This window comes from Vitis riparia, chromosome 15, assembly GCF_004353265.1.
Source record: "Vitis riparia cultivar Riparia Gloire de Montpellier isolate 1030 chromosome 15, EGFV_Vit.rip_1.0, whole genome shotgun sequence".
Lineage (NCBI taxonomy): Eukaryota > Viridiplantae > Streptophyta > Magnoliopsida > Vitales > Vitaceae > Vitis > Vitis riparia.
The window spans coordinates 21,289,941-21,302,156 of record NC_048445.1 but is presented as its reverse complement, the minus strand read 5'-3'; positions in this window follow the sequence as shown (position 1 = coordinate 21,302,156).

Below are 12,216 nucleotides of genomic sequence, written 5' to 3'. Positions count from 1 at the left end.
TAGGGTTTTTGCATCAAAAAGTTCGTCAAAGGCTTCTTGTATAGCTATTTCGTACTCGTTTAAATATTTAAGAGAAGTTAGGTTTTTGATATCTATGGTTAAATCTTTTACAGTAATCCTTAAATTATGTAATTTATTACAAGTTTCTCTAAATTCTTTTAGTTGAGCATACAATCTATTATTAAGTTCTTTTACACAATCATAATCTAAATTATATATACCAGGAGGATAAGGAATAAAAGACATCAATTCATATCAAACTAAATGAACATGCAAACTAAATAAACATATAAAGCAAATATAATCAGACTTTTAATAGGGTAAGATAAAGTTCGGTACTCTGAAAATTAATTTGAATCAACGGTCACTTTTCCTAAGTAATATACTAACAATATACATAAAGTTCTGATACCAACTTTTCCCATCAACATCCATAATTAACTATTCACAGTCAAGGCAATGGTAGGAACCTTGAAATATTTCATTCAAAATCAAAGTTTAAAACCAAAACCAGTGTGAATGCATTTATGTCCATATGTATAATATAAAATCCAATAGTATTGAAATTTTAACTTCACTTAAACCTTAAAAATGATAGTTATCAAATGCAAAATATTAATAATTGTAAATTTAATGTTTACAAAATATATAAAATTGAGATATAAACTTATTCCAACTTAAATTGCTATTTCCATTTTTAAAAAAGTAAACATGATACAAATATAATTTTTTTTTCAAATCAATAGGATTTGTATACACAAATTGTTTAATAAATTTATATTTAATAGAAAAGAATGTATATATAGATTGTTTGATAAATTTATATTTAAAAGAAAAGGAATATGAGTACCATTTTCTACGATATTTTTTTATATTGTTCTTTAGAATATAGAATATATAAGCCTCTTAATTCTATCTTCCAAGTTAAAGATGTTGCTTGATTGAGTGTTGGAACACAACAAAAATTCTAGACAACTCTATTCTCTTTTTCTTGTTTTCCACATATAGTTTTTCTATTTTTTTTCCTCAAATAATTTTTCTATTTATATTCATGAAATTATAGGTAAATATAGATTGATTTTAAATTCAAATCTCTATAAATGGAATTATGAATAAGGATATATTGATTTTAAATTCAAATAGTTGTTGAAGGTGTTGCTTGCTCTTGAATGACTTTTGAAATTCTACATAAGACTATCTTATTTTTTTCTTTTCTTCCTTAAATGATTTGTGTTGTAAATGCAAATTGAATGTCACCACTTAAAGTCACCTTGTATTAAAACTTAAATTAAAACTACATAATTACAAGTCTTCCATAATTATAAGAAACCTCCTCTCTACTCCCACAACTCCTCTTTTTCCCTTTCCCAAATCTTCATTTTTTTATTTTCTTTTTTGCACAAGCCCTCCTTCTCTCTCTAACCTTGCTGCCCAATACACTTGCCTCTTTAACTAACTAACTAACCAAAAAAAGACAAGAAATCACCCTCCACCCCTCTACAGAATCCATTCTGCCCACTTTGTTTGTCACCTCCAAAACCACATTTTCCACATAAAATCCTCTATGCAAAGTTCTTGTCTCCCCCTCTTTTCTGCCACTCACCCCTTAAAAATCTAAATTGTGTTTCCTCAAAGTGTTGAAAAAGATACTTCCCTAAAAAAATGCTATCTCCTTCCAATTGCAAAAAAAAAAAAAAAAAAAAAGTCCCGAGAAAGTCGTTCTAAAAAATGGGGGTCTACAAAAACTATAAAAGAAATGGAGTCATACAAGTGGTGGATAAAGTGAAAGAGAAGTAAGAAGAGAAAGTGAGATATTGAGATGGGAGAAAAATCAGTCGAAGAAGATGAACCTACCTGTTGAGACAAAGAAGAGGCTTCAATACCCCAATCTTCAAGTCGTCGAAGGTACAAGGAATTAATTTTAGGTTTCTCTCTCATTTTCTTTCTCTATTCTGTTTTCTCTTTCAATTTGGGGTAAAATGATGGTTTTTCTTCAATTTATTTATTTTTGGATTGTCTACTAGTACAACAAGGGAAAAGATATATGACGACGTTTATAACGAGTCACTATAAACATACGGTGTTGCTATAACATAGTATCACCTTATCCACTAACGCCATAGGGGGGGTACCAATTAATGACATATTTGGAAGTGACACCAAAGTAAATAAGTGGTGACATATTTGGAAGCGACACCAATAACTGTATGAGATATATAAGGTATCACATTAAATGCATCACCTTTGAGTTATAGTGTTAGATTAAATGCATCACCTTTGAGTTATGATGTCGCATCATTATAGATGAATGTGGAAGATATGGTTGGTTTTAGTTGATGATTAACTTGTGGATTTTTGTAATGCTTATAAATTAGCAAATAAGATTAACTTGCATATATTTTGTCCATAAGTATAAAAATCATATTATTTTGTATCATCCAATAATATGTGTATATCAAATCTTCACAAAAATATAATGCATCAAACACATTAAACCCACCAAAAGTAAAAAAAAAAAAAAAAAGTAAAGTAAATACACAATAAACATGATTTATAAATGTTAAGCATACCAACATTCATGCATACCTGTATTTCATATGCATAAAACCAACTAATCATAAAATGAAACAAAAGTCACATCCAAAAACTCAAAATTCTCACTACCAATTAAAGTAACATTTATGTCCTATAGTATATGACATACGAATCATATCTACCAACTAATCATATTGTTTCTGAATTCATTGGTACAATTAAAACAAATATTTCAGGAATTGTGTTGTTTACCCAAAAGGGTTTGGTTGATCTTATAAAAAAACTAAGGTGATGTGATGTTAACGCTTATTGTAATTGTTGTTTTTGAACTTATTAGAGATATAACATGTTTTCTTAGATTTTGGATTCCTGAAATTTGCTTTTATTATTCATATGTAATTTAGAGTTTTTTTTTTCTAATATAATTTAGGGATTTTGAAATTTTTTGTTGTTGTTTGAATGGAGTTTAGGAACTATTTTCCTTTTGTTGTTCTTACTTTTTTTTTTTTTGGTTATTTTGGAATTGATAAGGTATTGCATGTTATCTTGGATTTTGGATTCTTGAAATTTTCTTTTGTTGTTTGGAATTTTTATTTTTTGGAAGATCCTTAAATTGTTTCTTTTGTATTTATTTTTCCATGGACTATAATAGCTATGTTTTTAATCGAGGAAATGAATGAGTTTTGAAGTTAACTGATATATACATGTCTTTCTTGAATTTGTTTTGCAAATCTGGCAACTTACAATGCTTGATTAACATGTTTACATTGCAAAAGAAAATATTTAAAATAAATTTCTTTTTTTAAAAAAATATGGACTATATAATACATATGGTTCATTTTGAAAGTGCACTACTTAAAAAATATGAATGAATTAAAAACCTTAAAAAAGTGGATTTAATAGAAAGTATATTTTGAGGAAAATAATCCCCAAATCATGCACTAAAATTGTAACTTCATACATGCTTCCAAAACTATCCTTTAACCTTAAAGGTGGACTGTCACCCAATAAAGCAAAACTATAAAAGAGATGTTCTCACCATTTTATCATGCTACATGGTGCCCTTCTTTCTTTCCTATTTTATTTCTTTCCTACTTTGAGCTATTCATTATGTTCTTTTTTAGGCTCAATATGGGCAACAACTTTTAAGGTAGTTGTGAACTAATTTATGAGTTAAGAGAGAAAGCATGGGTTAATTTTTAGAGCACCATTATAGGGTTCAAGAGTGTTGAAGGTGAAGTTCATTGTAAGTGATTTACTTTAACTTTACTTGTGGAGATTCATATTTCAACCATTGTGGAAGGTTTTGTCATACACTTTCTTCTTCTTCTTTTAATTTGTGAAATAAAGGTTTTCATCTCAAGTATTGGTATATTTCCACTAGTTTCCATTGTTAAAGAAACTAGTGAGGGGTTGTATTTCCGTTTTGGTTGAAATAGAAGAAGTTTTCTCCATGGTTTTTTCCCTTCATTTATAAGAGTTCTTCCATGTTACACGTACTGTCCGTAGACATAAAATTTTTAGTGGATTAAATTATCACTAGTTTTCAAAATAAATAAGTAAATAAATAAATATCCTTTTACGGATAGGTTTCCTACGAAAAAGGAAACTAATCTCCAAGGATTATAATAATAATAAGAAAAATATATTATTATAATCATTATCTTGTTGGTAAAACCTTTGGAAGAAGAGAAGTTACTAAAATCAAGGAACTAAATCATTTGAATTAAACAACCAAAATTTAGAATTTTGAAATTCAAATTCTCTACCTTCACTTAAAAATAGAGGTGACTTCTTTCAAGAAAAAGGAAGGGGAAATTCAGAAATCAGAAAAATTCAGAAAGGAAAATCCTAAAGAGAAAATCCTAAGGCAACTTCGTACGGGAAAGAGATTTCACAACAAAAGAAAAAACTTCATCAAATCTCTTTGCAAGTTCAATAAACGATAAAAGGACTACACACGTGTTCTTCACCATTCAACAAGTCCATTCGAAAAAAGTCATTTCGGCCCTCGATTGATTTTCAAATTAAAGGAAACAAGTTTGTCATTGTTCTTCAAGTTATGGTCGAAATGAAGGAATAAGAGAGAAAATATTATTTTATAAAAAAATATTATATTTGAGATTGTACCCCACAATATTTTAATTTCAATAAATATGTTTGTTCGTATTATTTTTCCTATTGTTTTACTAATTTCACAGGACTATTACGAAATTTGTGCGTATAATGTCATTTTGTTGATATATCTTTGGTTTATTATTATTGTTTTGGTTGTATTATTTTTGTGGTTGTAGTAGAGCAAATTGGATTGGTACAAGTGAAAAATTAGTTATTATGCCCATATAGTTCTCGTGCCCCACATCTCCCACATCTGTTCCTTATCCCCCGTTGAAGTTAGTAATCCTTCATTGATGCTAAATATCCTTCATCTTATTGTGATATATTTGATTGTTATTATTGTATCCCTTAAGCCCCAACAAGAAAGTGGTCTTACTCTTATCGTAATTAACAATTATATTTTTGAATTCTCACTTTTCAAAATGCTTTTGGAAGTAGTCATACATTAGTAAAAAAAAAAAAATTATATTTTCAAACTCTTCTTTTCAAGTGGTATCATATCAATAAAGGGTCTTGCTACGGTACCGAAAAGTGCTTTTCGGTACCATACCCACTTTTTTGGGCTAATAGGGTAGAGACACATGGCATTTTAAATAAAATAAAAAAAAAACAAAACCTCTTCTTCAAGTCACCCAACCGGTTGCCATGGGAAATAATCCCATGCAACACACATTGTTACACATTGTTACATTTATTACAATAACCAATTATAAATTTTTTTAATGTAATTATTTTGTTTAGGAAATTTTTTTTATGAAAAAGAAAAATAAAGAAATTTTTGAAAAAATAAATTACAGTTTTTTTATTTTTGTACTATAAAGTGATTAAACCCCACATAAAAATTAAATTTAAAATAAATAAATAAAATTATAAAGAATTTGGTGATATAATTTAGAAATTAAGGAAAAGTAAATTTAATTTATTTTAACATCAAATAATTTGTTGACAAAAATTTGACGAATATTTGAAGAGTGAAAAGCAATATAATTGGTTTATGAAGTTAAAAAAATAGGAAAACTAGAACTAAATTTTATAAAATATATATTAAATTAAAATTAAATTAGTTGTGTACTAATTATTAATTGAGAATATATGATTAAATTATTTCTTAGCTTTTCAAAAAAATTGGTTGAAATATTGAAACTACGAAAAAGGTATAATTACTAACAATATGGAAATCCAAACCCCTCACATATTTTTTCGGTAAATTTCCATTTTGAATTTTTCGATCCATTTCACACCCTCAAAATGTACTGAATTTTTGAGTATTTTTTGGATTTGGATTTTTTCGGAAATCATTTGACCACCTCCTAAGTGTAATGAACTTATTTAAACAATATCCAAGCCATATTAAGTTTCAAAAAAGTTTAAAAACTTCAAACAAGTGGAGAATCTCAAACAAGTGGAGAATCTGGAGGGTACGAAGCATATGAGGATTCCTCACATTCTTAGTACCCTTGTGAATTTTTTAGTATTTTTGGATTTCGATTTTTCCGGATATCATTTGACCACCTTCTAAGTGTAACGAACCTATTTAAAAAACATCCAAGGCATATGATGCCACAAAAAATTTTAAAAACTCCAAAGAAGTGGAGATTTGGGAGGGTACGAAGCATGTGAGGATTCCTCACATTCTTCGTACCTTGTGAATTTTTTAGTATTTTTGGATTTCGATTTTTCCGGAAATCATTTGACCACCTTCTAAGTGTAACGAACCTATTTAAACAACATCCAAACCATATGATGCCCCCAAAAATTTTAAAAACTCCAAAGAAGTGGAGAATTGTGAGGGTACGAAGAATGTGAGGATTCCTCACAATTTTCGTACCCTTGTGAATTTTTTAGTATTTTTGTCTTTTGATTTTTCCGGATATCATTTGACCACCTTCTAAGTGTAACGAACCTATTTAAACAACATCCAAGCCATATGATGCCACAAAAAATTTTAAAAACTCCAAAGAAGTGGAGATTTGGGAGGGTACGAAGAATGTGAGGATTCCTCACATTCTTCGTACCCTTGTGAATTTTTTAGTATTTTTGGATTTCGATTTTTCCGGAAATCATTTGACCACCTTCTAAGTGTAACGAACCTATTTAAACAACATCCAAGCCATATGACGCCCCAAAAAAATTTATAAACTCCAAACAAGTGGAGATTTGGGAGGGTACGAAGAATGTGAGGAATCCTCACATTCTTCGTACCCTTGTGAATTTTTTAGTCTTTTTGCATTTCGATTTTTCCGGATATCATTTGACCACCTTCTAAGTGTAACGAACCTATTTAAACAACATCCAAACGATATGATGCCCCAAAAAATTTTAAAAACTCCAAAGAAGTGGAGAATTGGGAGGGTACAAAGAATGTAAGGATTCCTCACATTCTTCGTACCCTTGTGAATTTTTTAGTATTTTTGCCTTTCGATTTTTTCGGATACCATTTGACCACCTTCTAAGTGTAACGAACATATTTAAACAACATCCAAGCCATATGATGCCCCCAAAAATTTTAAAAACTCCAAAGAAGTGGAGAATTGTGAGGGTACGAAGAATGTGAGGATTCCTCACATTCTTCGTACACTTGTGAATTTTTTAGTATTTTTGTCTTTCGATTTTTCCGGATATCATTTGACCACCTTCTAAGTGTAACGAACCTATTTAAACAACATCCAAGCCATATGATGCCACAAAAAATTTTAAAAACTCCAAATAAGTGGAGAATTGTGAGAGTACGAAGAATGTGAGGATTCCTCACATTCTTCGTACCCTTGTGAATTTTTTAGTATTTTTGGATTTCGATTTTTCCGGAAATCATTTGACCACCTTCTAAGTGTAACGAACCTATTTAAACAACATCCAAACCATATGATGCCCCCAAAAATTTTAAAAACTCCAAAGAAGTGGAGAATTGTGAGGGTACGAAGAATGTGAGGATTCCTCACAATTTTCGTACCCTTGTGAATTTTTTAGTATTTTTGTCTTTTGATTTTTCCGGATATCATTTGACCACCTTCTAAGTGTAACGAACCTATTTAAACAACATCCAAGCCATATGATGCCACAAAAAATTTTAAAAACTCCAAAGAAGTGGAGATTTGGGAGGGTACGAAGAATGTGAGGATTTCTCACATTCTTCGTACCCTTGTGAATTTTTTAGTATTTTTGGATTTCGATTTTTCCGGAAATCATTTGACCACCTTCTAAGTGTAACGAACCTATTTAAACAACATCCAAGCCATATGATGCCCCAAAAAAATTTATAAACTCCAAACAAGTGGAGATTTGGGAGGGTACGAAGAATGTGAGGAATCCTCACATTCTTCGTACCCTTGTGAATTTTTTAGTCTTTTTGCATTTCGAATTTTCCGGATATCATTTGACCACCTTCTAAGTGTAACGAACCTATTTAAACAACATCCAAACAATATGATGCCCCAAAAAATTTTAAAAACTCCAAAGAAGTGGAGAATTGGGAGGGTACAAAGAATGTGAGGATTCCTCACATTCTTCGTACCCTTGTGAATTTTTTAGTATTTTTGCCTTTCGATTTTTCCGGATACCATTTGACCACCTTCTAAGTGTAACGAACCTATTTAAACAACATCCAAGCCATATGATGCCCCCAAAAATTTTAAAAACTCCAAAGAAGTGGAGAATTGTGAGGGTACGAAGAATGTGAGGATTCCTCACATTCTTCGTACCCTTGTGAATTTTTTAGTATTTTTGTCTTTCGATTTTTCCGGATATCATTTGACCACCTTCTAAGTGTAACGAACCTATTTAAACAACATCCAAGCCATATGATGCCACAAAAAATTTTAAAAACTCCAAAGAAGTGGAGATTTGGGAGGGTACGAAGAATGTGAGGATTCCTCACATTCTTCGTACCCTTGTGAATTTTTTAGTATTTTTGGATTTCGATTTTTCCGGAAACCATTTGACCACCTTCTAAGTGTAACGAACTTATTTAAACAACATCCAAGCCATCTGATGCCCCAAAAAAATTTATAAACTCCAAACAAGTGGAGAATTGGGAGGGTACGAAGAATGTGAGGATTCCTCACATTCTTCGTACCCTTGTGAATTTTTTAGTCTTTTTGCAATTCGATTTTTCCGGATATCATTTGACCACCTTCTAAGTGTAACGAACCTATTTAAACAACATCCAAGCCATATGATGCCCCAAAAAATTTTTAAAAGTCCAAAGAAGTGGAGAATTGGGAGGGTACGAAGAATGTGAGGATTCCTCACATTCTTCGTACCCTTGTGAATTTTTTAGTATTTTTGCCTTTCGATTTTTCCGGATACCATTTGACCACCTTCTAAGTGTAACGAACCTATTTAAACAACATCCAAACCATATGATGCCCCAAAAAATTTTAAAAACTCCAAAGAAGTGGAGAATTGGGAGGGTACGAATAATGTGAGGATTCCTCACATTCTTCGTACCCTTGTGAATTTTTTAGTATTTTTGCCTTTCGATTTTTCTGGATATCATTTTACCACCTTTTAAGTGTAACGAACCTATTTAAACAACATCCAAGACATATGATGCCCCCAAAAATTTTAAAAACTCCAAATAAGTGGAGAATTGTGAGAGTACGAAGAATGTGAGGATTCCTCACATTCTTCGTACCCTTGTGAATTTTTTAGTATTTTTGGATTTCGATTTTTCCGGAAATCATTTGACCACCTTCTAAGTGTAACGAACCTATTTAAACAACATCCAAACCATATGATGCCCCCAAAAATTTTAAAAACTCCAAAGAAGTGGAGAATTGTGAGGGTACGAAGAATGTGAGGATTCCTCACAATTTTCGTACCCTTGTGAATTTTTTAGTATTTTTGTCTTTTGATTTTTCCGGATATCATTTGACCACCTTCTAAGTGTAACGAACCTATTTAAACAACATCCAAGCCATATGATGCCACAAAAAATTTTAAAAACTCCAAAGAAGTGGAGATTTGGGAGGGTACGAAGAATGTGAGGATTTCTCACATTCTTCGTACCCTTGTGAATTTTTTAGTATTTTTGGATTTCGATTTTTCCGGAAATCATTTGACCACCTTCTAAGTGTAACGAACCTATTTAAACAACATCCAAGCCATATGATGCCCCAAAAAATTTATAAACTCCAAACAAGTGGAGATTTGGGAGGGTACGAAGAATGTGAGGAATCCTCACATTCTTCGTACCCTTGTGAATTTTTTAGTCTTTTTGCATTTCGATTTTTCCGGATATCATTTGACCACCTTCTAAGTGTAACGAACCTATTTAAACAACATCCAAACCATATGATGCCCCAAAAAATTTTAAAAACTCCAAAGAAGTGGAGAATTGGAGGGTACAAGAATGTGAGGATCCTCACATTCTTCGTACCCTTGTGAATTTTTTAGTATTTTTGCCTTTCGATTTTTCCGGATACCATTTGACCACCTTCTAAGTGTAACGAACCTATTTAAACAACATCCAAGCCATATGATGCCCCTAAAAATTTTAAAAACTCCAAAGAAGTGGAGAATTGTGAGGGTACGAAGAATGTGAGGATTCCTCACATTCTTCGTACCCTTGTGAATTTTTTAGTATTTTTGTCTTTCGATTTTTCCGGATATCATTTGACCACCTTCTAAGTGTAACGAACCTATTTAAACAACATCCAAGCCATATGATGCCACAAAAAATTTTAAAAACTCAAAGAAGTGGAGATTTGGAGGGTACGAAGAATGTGAGGATTCCTCACATTCTTCGTACCCTTGTGAATTTTTTAGTATTTTTGGATTTCGATTTTTCCGGAAACCATTTGACCACCTTCTAAGTGTAACGAACTTATTTAAACAACATCCAAGCCATCTGATGCCCCAAAAAAATTTATAAACTCCAAACAAGTGGAGAATTGGGAGGGTACGAAGAATGTGAGGATTCCTCACATTCTTCGTACCCTTGTGAATTTTTTAGTCTTTTTGCAATTCGATTTTTCCGGATATCATTTGACCACCTTCTAAGTGTAACGAACCTATTTAAACAACATCCAAGCCATATGATGCCCCAAAAAATTTTTAAAAGTCCAAAGAAGTGGAGATTTGGGAGGGTACGAAGAATGTGAGGAATCCTCACATTCTTCGTACCCTTGTGAATTTTTTAGTATTTTTGCCTTTCGATTTTTCCGGATACCATTTGACCACCTTCTAAGTGTAACGAACCTATTTAAACAACATCCAAACCATATGATGCCCCAAAAAATTTTAAAAACTTCAAAGAAGTGGAGAATTGGGAGGGTACGAATAATGTGAGGATTCCTCACATTCTTCGTACCCTTGTGAATTTTTTAGTATTTTTGCCTTTCGATTTTTCCGGATATCATTTTACCACCTTCTAAGTGTAACGAACCTATTTAAACAACATCCAAGCCATATGATGCCCCAAAAAATTTTAAACACTCCAAAGAAGTGGAGATTTGGGAGGGTACGAACAATGTGAGGATTCCTCACATTCTTCATACCCTTGTGAATTTTTTAGTATTTTTGCATTTCGATTTTTCCGGATATCATTTGACCACCTTTTAAGTGTAACGAACCTATTTAAACAACATCGAAGCCATATGATGCCCCAAAAAATTTTAAAAACTCCAAACAAGTGGAGATTTGGGAGGGTACGAACAATGTGAGGATTCCTCACATTCCTCGTACCCTTGCGAATTTTTTAGTATTTTTGCCTTTCGATTTTTCCAGAAATCATTTGACCACCTTCTAAGTGTAACGAATCTATTTAAACAACATTCAAGCCATATGATGCCCCAAAAAATTTTAAAAATTCCAAACAAGTGGAGATTTGGGAGGGTACGAACAATGTGAGGTTGCCTCACATTCTTCGTACCTTGTGAATTTTTTAGTATTTTTGCCTTTCGATTTTTCCTGAAATCATATGAACCTTAGCCTTGAGAAGTGCATTTCCAGTGTTGTCAGAGGCAAATTATTAATGCCAAGCACCAAGAAATACTCACACAAGAAAGCATGTGAACCGGTCGACCGGTTATATTCAACCGGTTGGCGAATTATCTCAACCGGTAGCCACTGCCCCTTTGACAATGCAGCAACTAAAAGGGGCTGTGGCTACCGGTTGAGATAATTCGCCAACCGGTTGAATATAACCGGTCGACCGGTTCACATACTTTCTTGAAGATTCAATTAGGTATGTGATATGGCTTCTGATTGCAAGGATTTTGAAGATTCAATTGTTTGGGTTCAATTACCACATTTTAATGATGCAAAACACAACATTTTTTTCTAATATATCTTGATTGGTTTTGTTGATAACATCATCAAACTCAACACTCTTCATGTTCATTATTTTAAAGAATAGATGTGGATTGAATTTTAATCTTCTTAGCATCTTTCCTCTTTTAGTTTACTTGTAAATATCTTTCCTCTTATCCAAATGGGTTTAAACAAGAAGTGGAGAACCTATTTAAACAACATCAAAGCCATATGATGCCCCAAAATATTTTAAAAAGTCCAAAGAATTGGAGATTTGGGAGGGTACGAAGAATGTGAGGATTCCTCACATTC